This window comes from Coenobita brevimanus, chromosome 6 (assembly GCF_032717465.1).
Source record: "Coenobita brevimanus isolate Jiangsu-jjx chromosome 6, ASM3271746v2, whole genome shotgun sequence".
Taxonomy (NCBI): Eukaryota; Metazoa; Arthropoda; class Malacostraca; order Decapoda; family Coenobitidae; genus Coenobita; species Coenobita brevimanus.
This window is the reverse complement of record NC_136959.1, coordinates 3,784,932-3,799,773: the sequence shown is the minus strand read 5'-3', so window position 1 is coordinate 3,799,773 and position 14,842 is coordinate 3,784,932.

Below are 14,842 nucleotides of genomic sequence, written 5' to 3'. Positions count from 1 at the left end.
TATGGCTCAGCTTAAGATCTGCCAGGTAAGAGGTGCCAGCCAAATGGTGAAGAAGGCTGATGCATTCTTCACTGCATACGGGTATCAAACTTGCAAGCAGCATACCTGGAACAGGAAACCTGATAAATCTGGGAAACCATCTCAGACTGAACCCCAGCAACAAGGCTATTCTCAGAATAATGGCCAAGGTCCAAAACCACAGAAGAAGGACCAGGGTCAAAACACTCAGAAACCTGAGTGGAAGCAGTATGATAAGCAGAACTCTAACCAGCAGCAGTACCGGTATATCAAGCAGCAGCAGGGCAAGGACAAACCACGTAACCCTCAGTCAAGACAATCGACTTTAGTGTATCGGAGGCAAGATGCAAATGCAGCCCTCATGCCACAACAAGCGTACAGTGGTGCCAACCCCACCAGTACAGGTACTTCCCCGCAGTTCACTAGTTCCCCAGCGACAGCGAACCTCCCTCCACAGGTGGTCAATGCTCCGGCTCCTCAGATGGTGAGCACGACCCCTCAGGTATCAAGTTCTCAGGGCACCACATTTGCTGCATCGTTTGTTCCGCAGACTCACCAATGACTGGCTGCTACCTCCTCAGACCCTTCCACCAGTAACACTGCCTTTCTTGCTCAGCCAGGGTTTGTGGGAGGTGTTTCTGTAAATGTCCTGAGAGATAATGGTTCCTCAAGTTGCTCTGTCAAGCAAAGTTTAGTTCGGCCCAACGAGTACACGGGTAAGCAGATCCAATTTAGACTTATTGATGGATCAGTGAGATTGTTCCCTGAGGCACGTATCCAGGTAGCATCTCCTTTCTATACTGGCTTGACAGCTGCTGTTGTCATGCCAGAACCCTTGTTTGACCTCATTATCGGCAACATACCGGGCGTCAAAAACAGTTGCGCCATTGATGTTACTACTCAGACTTTGGCTGTTGCAGTAACACGAGCCATTGCCAAGGCTCCGAATCGTGTCACTCTGTTGACCGTCGCAACACCGCATGATTTGATTCGTAGTCAAGACATTGTCCAAGAACAACAGTCTGACCCGACACTTGCCTCAGTGCGTAAGAAGCTGGAGGGTAAATAAATTAAGTATTCACTGGGAGGTCAAGCCAGGTTCCTTCACAAGCGAGGACGGCTGTACCGTGAGTCATGAACACCCCAGGGCGAGGTTCAACTGCAGTTCGTCGTTCCCACGAAGTATCGCCGGGCGGTGTTCGAATTAGGTCACTGTTCAGTCATGGGAGGTCACATGGGCCAAAAGAAAACCTCTGACCGCACCCATGCTGACTTTTTGTGGCCAGGAATGGGACAGGAAATAAAAAGGCTTGTGCGTTCCTGTGATGTGTGTCAGCGTACCACTGACCGGGGACTTGTCCGTCCTGCGCCATTGAAACCAATGCCTGTAATCTCTGAACCGTTTCAGAGAGTAGCAGTTGACATTGTTGGGCCAATCTCTCCTAGGGCAAGTGATGGATCAAGGTATATCCTCACTATTGTTGATTTCAGCACACGGTGGCCTGAAGCCGTGACCCTTAAGAATATAGAGGCTGTCACTGTTGCTGAGGCATTGATCGAAGTGTTCTGTCGCGTAGGTATCCCCAAAGAGGTCTTAAGCGACCGGGGTTCACAGTTCACCTCTGCAATGATGAACGAAGCATTCAGGTTGTTGTCCATCCGAGGCCTGCGCACTACACCTTATCATCCCATGTGTAACGGGCTGTGTGAGAGGTTCAATGGGACTCTCAAGAAGATGTTAAAGTGCATGGCCGCTGAACAGCCAAAGGAATGGCCGTGGTTCATTGTTCCTCTTCTGTCTGCTTATCGAGAAGTCCCACAGCACTCCTTGAAGTTCTCACCCTTTGAACTGGTGTATGGAAGGTCGGTCCGTGGACCACTTCAAGTCCTTCGCAACTTATGGGATGATGAAGAACCCGACCCTGAAGTCAAGACCACCTACACCTACGTCCTTGATTTAGCTGACCGCCTCCAGTCGACATGCGAGTTAGCTAAGGAAGCATTGATCAAGGCGCATGAAGTTCAGAAAGCCTATTATGATAAGAAGGCAAACCTTCGGAAGTTTAGTCCAGGCGATAAGTGCTTGGTGTTAATTCCCACTGCCCAGAACAAGTTGTTGGCACAGTGTAAGGGTCCATTTGATGTAGCAGAGCGCATTTCAGACCTCAGCTACATAATTCAGATGGGGAATCTTTGAAAAGGTTCCACATTAACATGTTGAAGGCTTATCATGGGTCAAACCCCAAGGAGACTGGCCTACATGTAGCTGATGATAGTAACCAGCCACTGGAAGAAACCAGGGCAGCCGCGGTGATCCCAGCTGATGACCATGATGACGAGCCTTTAACCACTCAGTCCCATCAGGAAGAGACTGTCAGAGATGTTTTACTTAACGCTGACTTAGCATTAGGTGATCAGAATGCCATAAGGTCACTGCTCTGTCAGTATGCTGATGTCTTCTCAGACCAACCTAGACTTGCAAAGGTTGATTGTCACAAGACTGAGTTGGCCAGCGATACTCCCATAAAGGTTAAGCCATATCCGATTCCCATGTGACTACTGGGCGCAGTAGATAATGAAATTGCTGACATGGAGATTGCAGGTATTATTGAAAAATCCCCATCTCCTTATTGCAGTCCAATGGTAGTAGTTCGCAAGAAAGATGGTGGAGTCAGGATTTGTGGCGACTATAGGAGGCTCAATGCAATCACCAAAGTGGATGCTGAGCCGATGAGTGACCACATTGGCATCTTCTCCAAGCTGGCAGAGTCACGATATTTCACAAAGCTCGATTTGGCGAAGGGATTCTTCCAGATTCCCTTTCACCCTGAGAGCTGTCAGTTCACTGCCTTTGCTACTCCTAGGGGGTTGTATCAGTATAAAGTCCTCCCATTTGGACTTACCAATTCCCCAGCAGTATTCAGTCGTGCCATGAGACAAGTGCTCCATGGTATTGTAGGAGTAGAGATGTTCGTTGATGATGTCCTCATTCATTCCGCCACATTGGAGGAGCACCTCAGACTCTTGGAAATTGTCTTCAGTAGACTCCAGAGTTTCAACATGACTGTAAAGCCTAGCAAATGTAAGATTGTTCACAGTGAGGTGGAGTTCCTCAGACATATTGTTGGTAACAATTGCTCCAGGTGTCAGGGTGACAAGATCAGGAAGGTTAGAGAAGCCCTGAGACCCGTGACCAAGAAACAGGTTAGGGCATTCCTTGGCTTAGTGGGGTATTATAGGAGTTTTATCCCCAACTTTGCTCTCATTGCCCAACCGTTGTATGAGGTGCTACGGAAATATGCTCCAAACACCATTGAATGGGGAGAAACGCAAGAGAGATCTTTTACTGCCCTTAAGAACATGTGCAAGAAGCCTATCTTGCAGTTGCCTGATTCCAACAAACCTTTCATACTGCACACTGATGCTTCACAAGATGGAGTAGGTGCCGTATTGATGCAGGAATCGGAAGGTGGAATCTTCCCAGTGGCATACCACAGCCGTAAGCTAAAACCCGCCGAGAGGAATTACAGTACTGTTGAGAAGGAACTCTTGGCCGTGGTTGATGGTGTTAAGAAATATTATTATTTATATGGAGTACAATTCACTCTGGAAACTGATCATATGCCACTCACTAGTCTCAGCACGACCAAGACGGCTAATGCAAGATTGACACACTGGACACAGTATTTACAGCAGTTTAACCTTGTTGTGAGATACATCAAGGGAAGTGATAAAATAGGTGCAGACCTGATGTCTCGCCTGCTAACTGCTGACTAACACGGGCAACTGTTGTATGCTGGGTTCCGTAAGATGGGCATCCTCAGAGATTTGAGTAATCCAAAGACCAGCCTGGTTCCCAGTTAAAAGTACCAGTAATTGCTGACGTCTTGCCCGTTGGTCCCACAGGACACGTTACGTCCAGGACTTGTATATACATGTATACCATAAGTTAAGGGGGAAGTTTGAGAACCCTGGAGAGACAGTCCGAGGCTGTGTATGAATTACCTTGTGGAATGTCTCGAGCTGTGGGCCTCTCTGAGGATTCCCGGAGAATGCACAATATCCATACGAGTGTTCACACCCATGGTGGGTGTCAAAACGTGATCTGCCCGAGATTGCATAGCGATTCTCAGCTTCCTGTCATTAATCGTAAGTGTAGAGGTAGGTTAACCAGTAAACTGCCCGTTCTAAGAGATTTGAGCAATTCAAGAACTGGCACGTTTCCTGGTTAATAATGTTAGGTGAACTAGTAAACTGCCAGTTCTAAGAGATTTGAGCAATTCAAGAACTGGCATGTTTCCTAGTTAATAAGCATTAACCAGTAAACTATAAGGGTCCTGAGAGATTTGTGAATCCTAAGACTACGTTTCCTGGTTAATAATGACATAAGTACTGATTGCTAGGCAGAGAGAGAGAGAAATGACGCTTTTGATGCTCCATCTTGATTCCTTTCGCAGGTGAAGGTGGCGGGTGCAGCATTGCTGTGCAGAACAGCTGATCGTCCCTGACGCATGCTGCCACCTCTTCTCTTCTGCCTCGTCGTCATCATTTATTATTAATTTGCATTATGTAATTTTACACATAGGTACAGTTTCACCACAACTGTCACACCTACACCGTGTATTACATACATCACGCTACATAACAATTAGTTGTTAATGTAAATGTAGCGAACTTTTCGCTCAGTTTGACCTGAGTACAGGATTTTTCACCGTCGTCACGGAGTTTTTCCCTCAAGCTTTCTTCTATTAACGTAAATACGAGGTTTTTTCACTCACTGGCGACTGTGACTTTCTCCTGTAGCAGGATAGCACACACACACCACAGTGTGAATCTTGTGTGACTGAGTTAGGATTTATATGTATGTATATTGAAATTTTTTTCCTGAGAAAAAAATATCATTTTTGATGCGGCATAATGTCACAAGTTGGTGCGATTATTTGAATAAACTCTTGACATTAACTTTGGTAGGAAACTGCGATATCTAGTGGAATCCCAGTATTTATCGCTCAGTTTTAACCGTCACGTATTCACCCGATCGGGAGTGTTTTTCAGGACATTTTTCACTATTTTATAAGTGATCGTCTTTGTGCGCGACATTAACCTCCGCCTGAATGATATTGCAGGTGTGTATCGCTCACACTCATTGGCCGTTAGCAAGTGCGGCCACGACACTCGCCTCTCTCCCACAATTTGAATGAGTCAAGATTTGAGCGCTGTGGAAGCAGGTAGTGTCTGTGGCAGCGTCCTTCCTCAGCAACGATGCCTAGTTCCCGCCGCTGCCGTTGAATTCCCACCTAGAGTGATTGGCAAGAGGCTCAGCGTGTGCAGCGTCCTTCCTCAGCAACGACGCCCAGTCATCCGCTTGGTCCACTTTTCTGATCAGTATTTCTTGTCGTTTTTTCCTAGGTTTAAGAGTTAGCTTTTGAGTGAGCGAGTGAGTGCAACCTCCTTATTTGAATTCATCTTGAATCTCATGTAACGTTAATTTATTTCATTGTAATCAATAAATTTAACAGTTCTTTTTCTTGAGCTTAATGTAATGTAAACTCGTGTTTTATTTCTCCATAAGCTTATTCTAGTTGCAGCTCCTAGTTTGCATAAATGCTTTGCTATTCATAACTGGTACTTAGGCTGTCCTTTTGTATTAACTCAAATCCGTTGTGCCATCTAGGAGTTAACTACATCAGCAAGAACTTGTTTATCATTAATAGCATTAGTTATTGATTGTCAGGGGTGGAGTCACTTTCTCCAGCGGCCAACAGTACTTATAAACAGCACGTGTGAATAATTAGTCTCTGCTGTGTACTGTTGAGAAAGTTTATAAATTCTCGTCCTTAGAGAATTGGCGAAGTAAGCCGCATAAAGTAATCATTGCTTGATTTTCACAAGACAATTCATTGTCCTGTTCTTAAGTATTATTGAATAATATTCTTTAACATTGCATATTCACAAAAACCCGGTGACAGCTGGATAGAAGAGTTTTGTAAAGAATAGACAGCAAGAGTCTGGCATCCCTTTTTCAACTTGAAAGTCGTCGAGTTGACTGTGAACGACATGTAGTCATGAATGTACGTCCGGAAAAGAAAACAGGAAACTGAGAGAGACAGAGATTGATAGATAGATGTATAGACTGATAGATGGAGAGCCTGTGATGCATATGATGAATATATAGGTGAATTATTTAAATGATTTAGGTTCATGTGAATCTAGTTTATCGATTCTCCAGATACATATGCTGTCAGGCGGTGCTTATTCTTTACTTATGAATGACACTTCTTGTATTTTTAACTGTTAATGTATTACTCTTTTTCAGTTCAGATAATCACTTATTGCTCACGTCTCCTCCATATATCCAGAACCCATCAATATACTGAAATCATTTTCTACAAATGCATTATCCCTACCGACACCTGGTGGTCTAGTGGGTTTAGAGGCAAGAACTGGATGAGGCCTGTAAGGGTTTACATCTAAAGACAAGTTACGGTTTACTGCACAAATAACGTCACTCAGGGGCAAGTGAGGATGGTCACCCTCTCCTATATTGTCGGGAATGAGTAGGCTAGTCCGAACACTTCTGATAGGCAGCAAGAACTGGATGATAGGTAGATGGACAGATAGGCAGATGGATAGACATATAGATGGATAGATAGACAGACGGTTGGATAGATAGACAATAGATAGATAGTTAGATAGGTAGGTAGGTAGTTAGATAGGTGGGTAGGTTGGTAGACAGATAGGTAGGCAGACAGACATATAGATAGATGGAAATATGGCCTGACTGACATACAGACAGATAACTTACGAGTAACCCTTCATTACGAGAGGTCTACCCAGATCTGAATTGGCTTCAGCTAGAACACAGTAAAACTGGAGGGATTTATGGAGATGATTTTATGACCTTTTCAAGGCTCCACATCGAAAGGTTTAACTTAAGTTGGCTAAAACCATCTCAGAAGTAAAAAATGAAGGCATTGTACTGAAGGAACCAACACCCAAAGAGATTACTAATGATTATGCCGTACTGGCATCGGGTACTTATACACTGAGCTGCGGATCATCATTTTAGGCGCTGTTTTTGCCCTACAATGGTAATGGTGGCTTGCTTATGCAGTCATCTACGCTTCGTATATCCTAATACTGTGATAGTAGGTGGCGAGAGCTCCTAAGCATAACTACAGGTTGAATGGGTGAGAGTGCAATGGTAATGGAGGAAGTAACTCGTTGTGGAAGGACAGCGTTTGTGTGTGTGTGTGTGTGTGTGTGTGTGTGTGTGTGTGTGTGTGTGTGTGTGTGTGTGTGTGTGTGTGTGTGTGTATGTGTATGTGTGTGTGTCAAAAGAAAAAGTACAGGACAAAGGAGTGTCAAAGGTCTTAAGAATGCTAGTTTTGAGAAGTGACACTATGCAAGAACCATTCGGTGTGAAAATCTTTATTGGAGAAAGATTTAGCCTGAAACAGAAATTCGACAAGATTCGTTGCTTCTAATGAAAATCAAGCAAAGGCAGCCAAAAACACATTCCTCTTCGAGTTTTTAGAAAAAACTTTATCATAAAAACTAGTTTGTAGTTAGGTTGGGAAAGATGTGGCAAGCTGTTCCAGAAATGACTAATTAATTAAATGCAAGTAAGGGTGTGCCGGTTGCTGGAGTAGAGAAACATGAGAATATTGTACATTATATAGTCAAGTTGTGCGTGCCCGTTTAGAGTGGAAGGTTTGCTCTCCCGCTATGTGCAGCAGTGAAGAGTCGTCAATATGAGGAACTGAGAATCAAATCTCAATCTCACAAAGGAACCACTGCATTATCCTGCGAAAGGAGAGAACATACAGGATACAAACGGTCAGAAGTGGGATTGCTGTTGATTAAAGAGCAAGCTGTGATGGCAACGGTGATGAATGGCTGAGCAAAACAAATGAAGGGTACAACATGGACAGCTGAGTGATCCCGCGGAAGGATTTCAAAGATGAAGTCTTGTATCATTCTTGCCGTGTACAGTGAATTCTTTAATATGTGCTTATCTCAGATTCTGCAACAGTGTGTCAGAATATGTGATTCTTTCGCTGGTAGATATTAAGATGCAAAGGAATTTTTAGTATATAAATAGGAGTTACACGCACTTCTTGTCTCTTTCCATACTATAATAATGTGGTAGCTACACAGGAGACTATTTTACACTTACTTTTTTTTTTTTTTTTTTTTCAGCTGCCTGTGGGTTGCATCTAAAGTGTAATGAGTGAATAACGTACTGATACATCATTATTCCAGTGAACATGTAAATAAAGATTTTTGCTTGTATGGCTTTAACTCTCCCCTTTTCTTATTTGGTCACTGGAACGTTGGATTTAACTACAACTTGTTGACCACTAACACACAGTCAGCTGGAGAGAGTTCATATGGTACCCCAGTTGGTAAAATAGGCCCATAATTGTAATCTATTGAGTGTGAAAGAAAGGAAAGGCAGACAGTCTCACATGGCTCTCAACTTCGTCTTTTGAGAACACCTGAGAGTTAACTGTGCCAAGGGAAAGATAAGGGTTGTGATGGGAAAAGTAGCACCAAACTTTATTCGTTGGAAATGACGTTTAGAGGCTTGAGAGAGAGAGAGAGAGAGAGAGAGAGAGAGAGAGAGAGAGAGAGAGAGCATATATCATAAGAGAACAACGGACAATAGACAAAGGGAAAAAGAGGAAAGTAAAAAAAAAAAAAAAAAAGAAAGAAACTGAACACAAATGGTACGAATCGCACTGGGGCATGAGAAGAAAGGAGCGAGAGATAAAGGAACCTGAAGGTGCCACGTCTAAGATTATATGGCTGGTAACGATATGGCAGAGACGTGAGCTTAAGATTAGCGGTCTCAGCCTGTAACTGTTATATACATACTGTATCACTGCATCATTCTGAGCCCACTTTTTTTTTTTTCTTCTAAGCTACACTGTCAGTATCAGTCAAAGTTCTCATCACAAAATCGACTTTGCTGTTTAGTAGTTTATAACCTGCTATAATGCATCTTCTACCCGTAATCTATTAAAGATTCCAGTTCCTTCTTATCCTATATTTCACAAAATTAGCCTGACCCTTTTACTTCCACCCTTTCTCACCTTTATATCTGACACTCTTATTTCTGCACATCAGTCTTTATCATTTTTGTTGTACTCCACTTCATACAACAGACAATTTTACCTCACTACTTTTCAGGATCTGTCTTCATTCTCCCTAATCCAATTCATCTTCCCCTTGTCACGCTACATCACACTGCTGCTTTCTCCTTCATCACATTCCACCTTTCCATATCGCCATAATCTTTGCTTCTCATTGCTACCTCGCCTTTATGTCCCTCTTCCGCCTAATCCTCTTCAGCGAACTCCCATTCTCACCTTGATAGCTTCCCTTTCCAAACAATCTCTCTCTCTCTCTCTCTCTCTCTCTCTCTCTCTCTCTCTCTCTCTCCTACTCTATTTGCTGCCTTAATCCTCTTTCACCCAATGTATTTCGTTAGAATCATTACTTCCCCTAGCTCTCTATTGAAAGCAAGTACAGTAATTCCCGCTTGTGTGTGGGTGACATTGAACTGTAACCCTGTCTGTGTTTTTATGGCTTTGTTTCATTCACCAGATTTGTCTGACTGTCTCCCTGACCGGCAATGACTAGCGCGCGCGCACACACACACACACACACACACACACACACACACACACACACACACACACCATCATTCGAAGCCGTAGGCAGGCACAAGCCTAACACAAATTTGCATTCTAAGTGCTGATTTGGAGGAAATGACCTTCACATCTCGCGTTGCAGTTGTGTGTGTGTGTGTGTGTGTGTGTGTGTGTGTGTGTGTGTGTTTGTGTATGTGTATACCGATTAGAGAGACAGACAGGCTTTACGGAAAGTAACACACACACACACACACACACACACACACACACACACACACACACACACACACACACAAATGCAATGACGCTGTGGAGGAAGACTTTGAGCTGATTGTTTCAGATAACGTGTATTTTTTGTGAAGTGGAGAAAAACACGGAAACTGCAGAACAAAGCAAAAGATGAAGGTTGAGGATTTAATTACCACGATACACCAACAAAAATTTATAATGCCAGGTAAAGCCTTTCGGAATTTAGATGTAAAAAATTCCGTTTGTACTAACTGTATTCACAATGGTTTCCACAAACATATCCCTAGCTTTAAAGATGGTAAGCTCTTTGAATACATACCAACCAATTTCATTTAGTATGTATGTTTGTTGGGACTGCACTCTGACGACCTTATAAAACCATCTAATGGGGTAAATTATGAAATGAGGAGGGTATCTGGGAGTATCTGCCCAAGAAGTAGCTGTACTAAGTATATGAATTTGGTAAAGTAACAGAATGTCACTAAAATGAATAGAGATTAGAACAAAAGAAACTGAGCAAAGACACGAGGGTTTCCGCTAGGATATGGACATCAAATGAACGGTTTGAGCGACGGCAACAACCTGCAGACGTATTAGGTAAAGGAACTGGGTTGAACACCAGATGGTTATATGATACCTGCATTTGGGCTAAGATGGTGTATATCGACAACGAATGTGTCGGAGTTTGGAATGCTGGTTGAGGTCTTCGTGTTGCAGGGGACAAACCCACATTACTGGTAGTACTGACGATGATTTTTGAGGAAACGAGGGTGAGTTTGGAGTGTGAACGAAAGCAGTTTATAGAGATGGTGTTTCGAATATTTTGTAGTAAATGCTAAGGACACTGAAAGACATAGCCCATTCTTTCACAACTGTATAACTGTGTATTTAAGCGAAGATTTACTACATATACGAGAATATTTTTAGAATATATTGTGCAGTCGACATATTCTTAATATTTGATGACGCATTTCTATATAGTATTAATATGAAATGTGTGTTGTGTGAGTTGTATACGGCTGGATTCTTAAGTCTGCACACGCGTTTATACATACAAACTACATAATACAATCGTGCAAGGGAGAGGATACAATCTTGGCACTCCCTGTGTGATGGAGGGTGTTATGCTTTGAGCGAGAGGCCGCGAGCAGCTTCACTGTTGTTCCAAGCTGAGTGTAAATTATTCCACAACATCCCACTGGAATGGAAACACTGCTAGAACAAAACATCACCAGAGAGAGAGAGAGAGAGAGAGAGTTCACTGTCTTCCACTATTGTCCTCTATTGTTTGTGCTGTGGAGCTGCTGGTTGGATTCAGTATCTTGTTTTGCCAGCCCTGCCCTGCCTGATCGTGCTCCACTTGCTTTGCTCACTCTGGTTTGCCCTGCTTCTCCCTTCCCTTCCCCACAGACACCAAGTGAAAAGCGTCATTCAAACGTTCCTGTTTTCCACTACGCCTTGTATTTCTTTTTTTCTAGTAATTATTTGTCCATTTTGCGGACCTATAAGCAGGAGTATTTCAATGAATGTGTCGTCTCCTAGCGCCTAGTTAGTAGCCTTTATTATGTGTTCAGTCTATATAGAAAAAAACAGTCTACAACGCCACGCCATACTCCAACCATCACATAACCTAACCCCCAGGCCTCGCATTTAAGGACGCACTGTACATCCACTTGATCATTGTCATTTCTGTACATTTGAGCCAAAGAATATCCTCCTCCGTTACTCCCCACGTCTCACTACCATACAGCATTACATCCCTATCACATGCAACATACAACGATCCATTTGGTCTGAGAGAGAGCTATCTCAGTGTCAGGAGAGGTAACAGCCCCCTGAACTTCTTCCAACCGCTCCTCACTTTAGCCACGGAGCTAGCTCCAGTACCACCTCCAGCACATAACATGTCTCCCATAACAAAACTGTTCCAAACACTAATCAGCAAGTTTAATCCTTACACGCCTGAAAATCTCCATGTGCTCTCGCTGACACACCGAGCACATGAAATCAATATTATTTCTCAGTCTACCTCTAATACCACTATATCTCTTATGCATCCACTTATCACAAGCACTGCTCATGATGGAGTTACTTTTCACACCCCTGTGTCAAACCGCAAATGGCCACTCTCCCTCTTCTTTGACATTATTGCCACCAAGCTTAGATAACCTCACCGTTGTTTTATCTGCATTTATTGTCAAGCCCTTGTGCCCCATACCATCTCTCCATTTCCTAAACCTTTCCTTCGTCTCCTTTTCATCCCCTGCAACCAAGACCAGCTCATCGGCATACAACATCTCCCACGGGTATCAGTCTGTGAAGTCAAGTGAGAGGGCTTCAAGCACAATGATAAACAACAATGGGCTCAAGATTGCACCCTGATGCACACCAACATTCACAGAAAACTCATAACTCAAATCTCCTTTCACTCTCACCTGGGTGTGAGCACCCACACACATAGCCATAACCACCCTAACCAGCCACTCCTCGATCCCAAGCTTAATCATTGCCCACTTCAACACCTCCTTAAGGACTTTGTTAAAGGTCTTCTCCATTATCAACCAAGACAAAATACAGATTCTGCTTCTTTCCTGTAATATGGCATAGTGGTACCTTTGCTTGGCATAAACGAATATTGTATCTCATCAATATTTACTTTTTCTCTAATGATACATTCTACAACTTTTTTCATTACTTTCCTTCTCTGGACCAAAAGACTTATGCGTCTATAATTTCCTCTTTCCAGAACACATTTACGGCCAAACTCTTCAGCCAGTCATCTTGGACAAAACACTCTTATATTATCGTATTTATCTAATCAGTAACTAACCCCACTCCTATACTGTATATCCTGAGGCTTTCAACAATGCAGAGTCAACCCAGACACACCTGTCTCCTTTCCCACTTACATCCTGCCTATTGCCCTGCTCACAGTAGCAACGTAATTCAGTCAAACACTGGATCTGCTGACTCCAAACCTTCCCTGTTCCACTGTAACTCCTCATTCAGCAACCGATTATAACGTTCTCTCCAGGCATCTTCAGTATCCCCAATGTTTACCACTACCATTCCTTCATCATTCTTCACACACTTCTCACCTGTGATATCCCGGTTTTCTCTCTTCATTAAATTTGCCACCTTTAATATCATATTTTTCCTTTCAACGTTATTTAGATTATCCAGTAAAAGTCTCTGAGACTAAGAATTTGCCCTGTATATATATATATATATATATATATATATATATATATATATATATATATATATATATGTATATATGTATATATATATATATATATATATATATATATATATATATATATATATATATATATATATATATATACTGTATATATACATCTTTTCTAGCCTTACGCTTAGCAGCCAAGCATTCTTCTTCATTACCACCCCTTTCCCATTCCCGGGAAAGCATTTTTTTTTCCTCAGCTGCAGGTTCTACACCCTCATCCCACCACCATGTTACTTTATGGCTCGGGGATCCCATTGTCCATCTACACACTGAATCAGTAACTCTCAAGAGATTGTTCTTGAGAGATCTGTACTGCTTATTAACACTTCTCTCAACTCCCTGCTCAGCCACCATCCTACTCATCTCCCTCTATGGGGCATCCCCTACTGCTTGTTTTTTTCAACCTCGATATTTCCTTGTCGGGTGCATAGGTCATCCTCTTCATCTCCCTCTCCTTAGATACCAAGTCATATATCAGTAATTTGTGTTGCTACACACACTCTCTTCACTCCCTATAACCTTAACATCCCTCACCAATCTCCACCTATCAGCCTTCCGGACCAGGAAATAGTCTCTCTGGCTACTATTACCACAAGGATCGTATGTAGTCAACCTATTCTCCTTTCCTAAAATTCGAACAAAGGCATAGCCCATTATTTCACATCTGAATTGCTACGTATTTAAGAAGTGACCTACTACTAATTCGGGTGTATTTAGAAAATATCATACAGTCGATATACACTTAACATTTTGATAACGCACTTCTGTATGGCTGTAATAAAAAATGTGTGTTGTGTGAGTGTTATACGGTTCCATTTTAAAGTCTGTACGCCCATTAAATACATACGGAAGGTGTATTTTTTTTTTTTTTTAAATGCAAGAGAGGAGAAACCAAAAGCCAGGAGCCCGCAAACCGCTCCTTCCAAGAAAAAAACAAAAAACAGCACAAAAGAGAGCCAAATTCAAGATCCTTTCATTCCGAGATGCCTGGACACACTGCGTTTGAGAGACTGGAGATCACAGGAAGCAGGAAATACAGACAGAGGGAGACAGTTCCAGAGTTGACCTGTTGCACAAATGAAGGATTGGGAGTAACAGTTAACTCTTGCATTAGAGAGTTGGACAGACAAGGGATGAGAGTTCGTTGCTAGACGGGTGTTATGCACCCGTTGTAGAGGTGGAGGGATGCAAGCAGACAGTTCAGAAGAGCAGTGACCATTTAAGTAGCGATAGAAAAGAGATAAAGATGCAACAGGGCGGCGAAGAGACAGAGGTTGAAGGGAGCCAGTAAGAGAAGGAGACTTGATGAGACTAAAAGCCTTTGACTCTACCCTATTTAGAAGAGCTGTATATGGAGAGCCACATATGGGAGTTGTACTTTAAACAGGGGCGAATAAAACCCGTGTATAAAGTCAACAACTGTTCAGGGGTAAAGGAGGTACGGAGTCGGCTTAGCACACCTAATCTCTTTGAAGCAGATTTTACCAGAGATGCAATAAGATCTCTCCAAGATAAGTCCCTAGTGACTGAAACCCCAAGCATGTTCAAGGATGATGCAGGATTGAGCTGGATATTATTAAATATTAGAGGGTACTCCTGTGCAAGATAGTGTCGGGTTGATAGGTGTAAAAACTGAGTTTTTGATGCAGTAAAAACAAGATTTTTT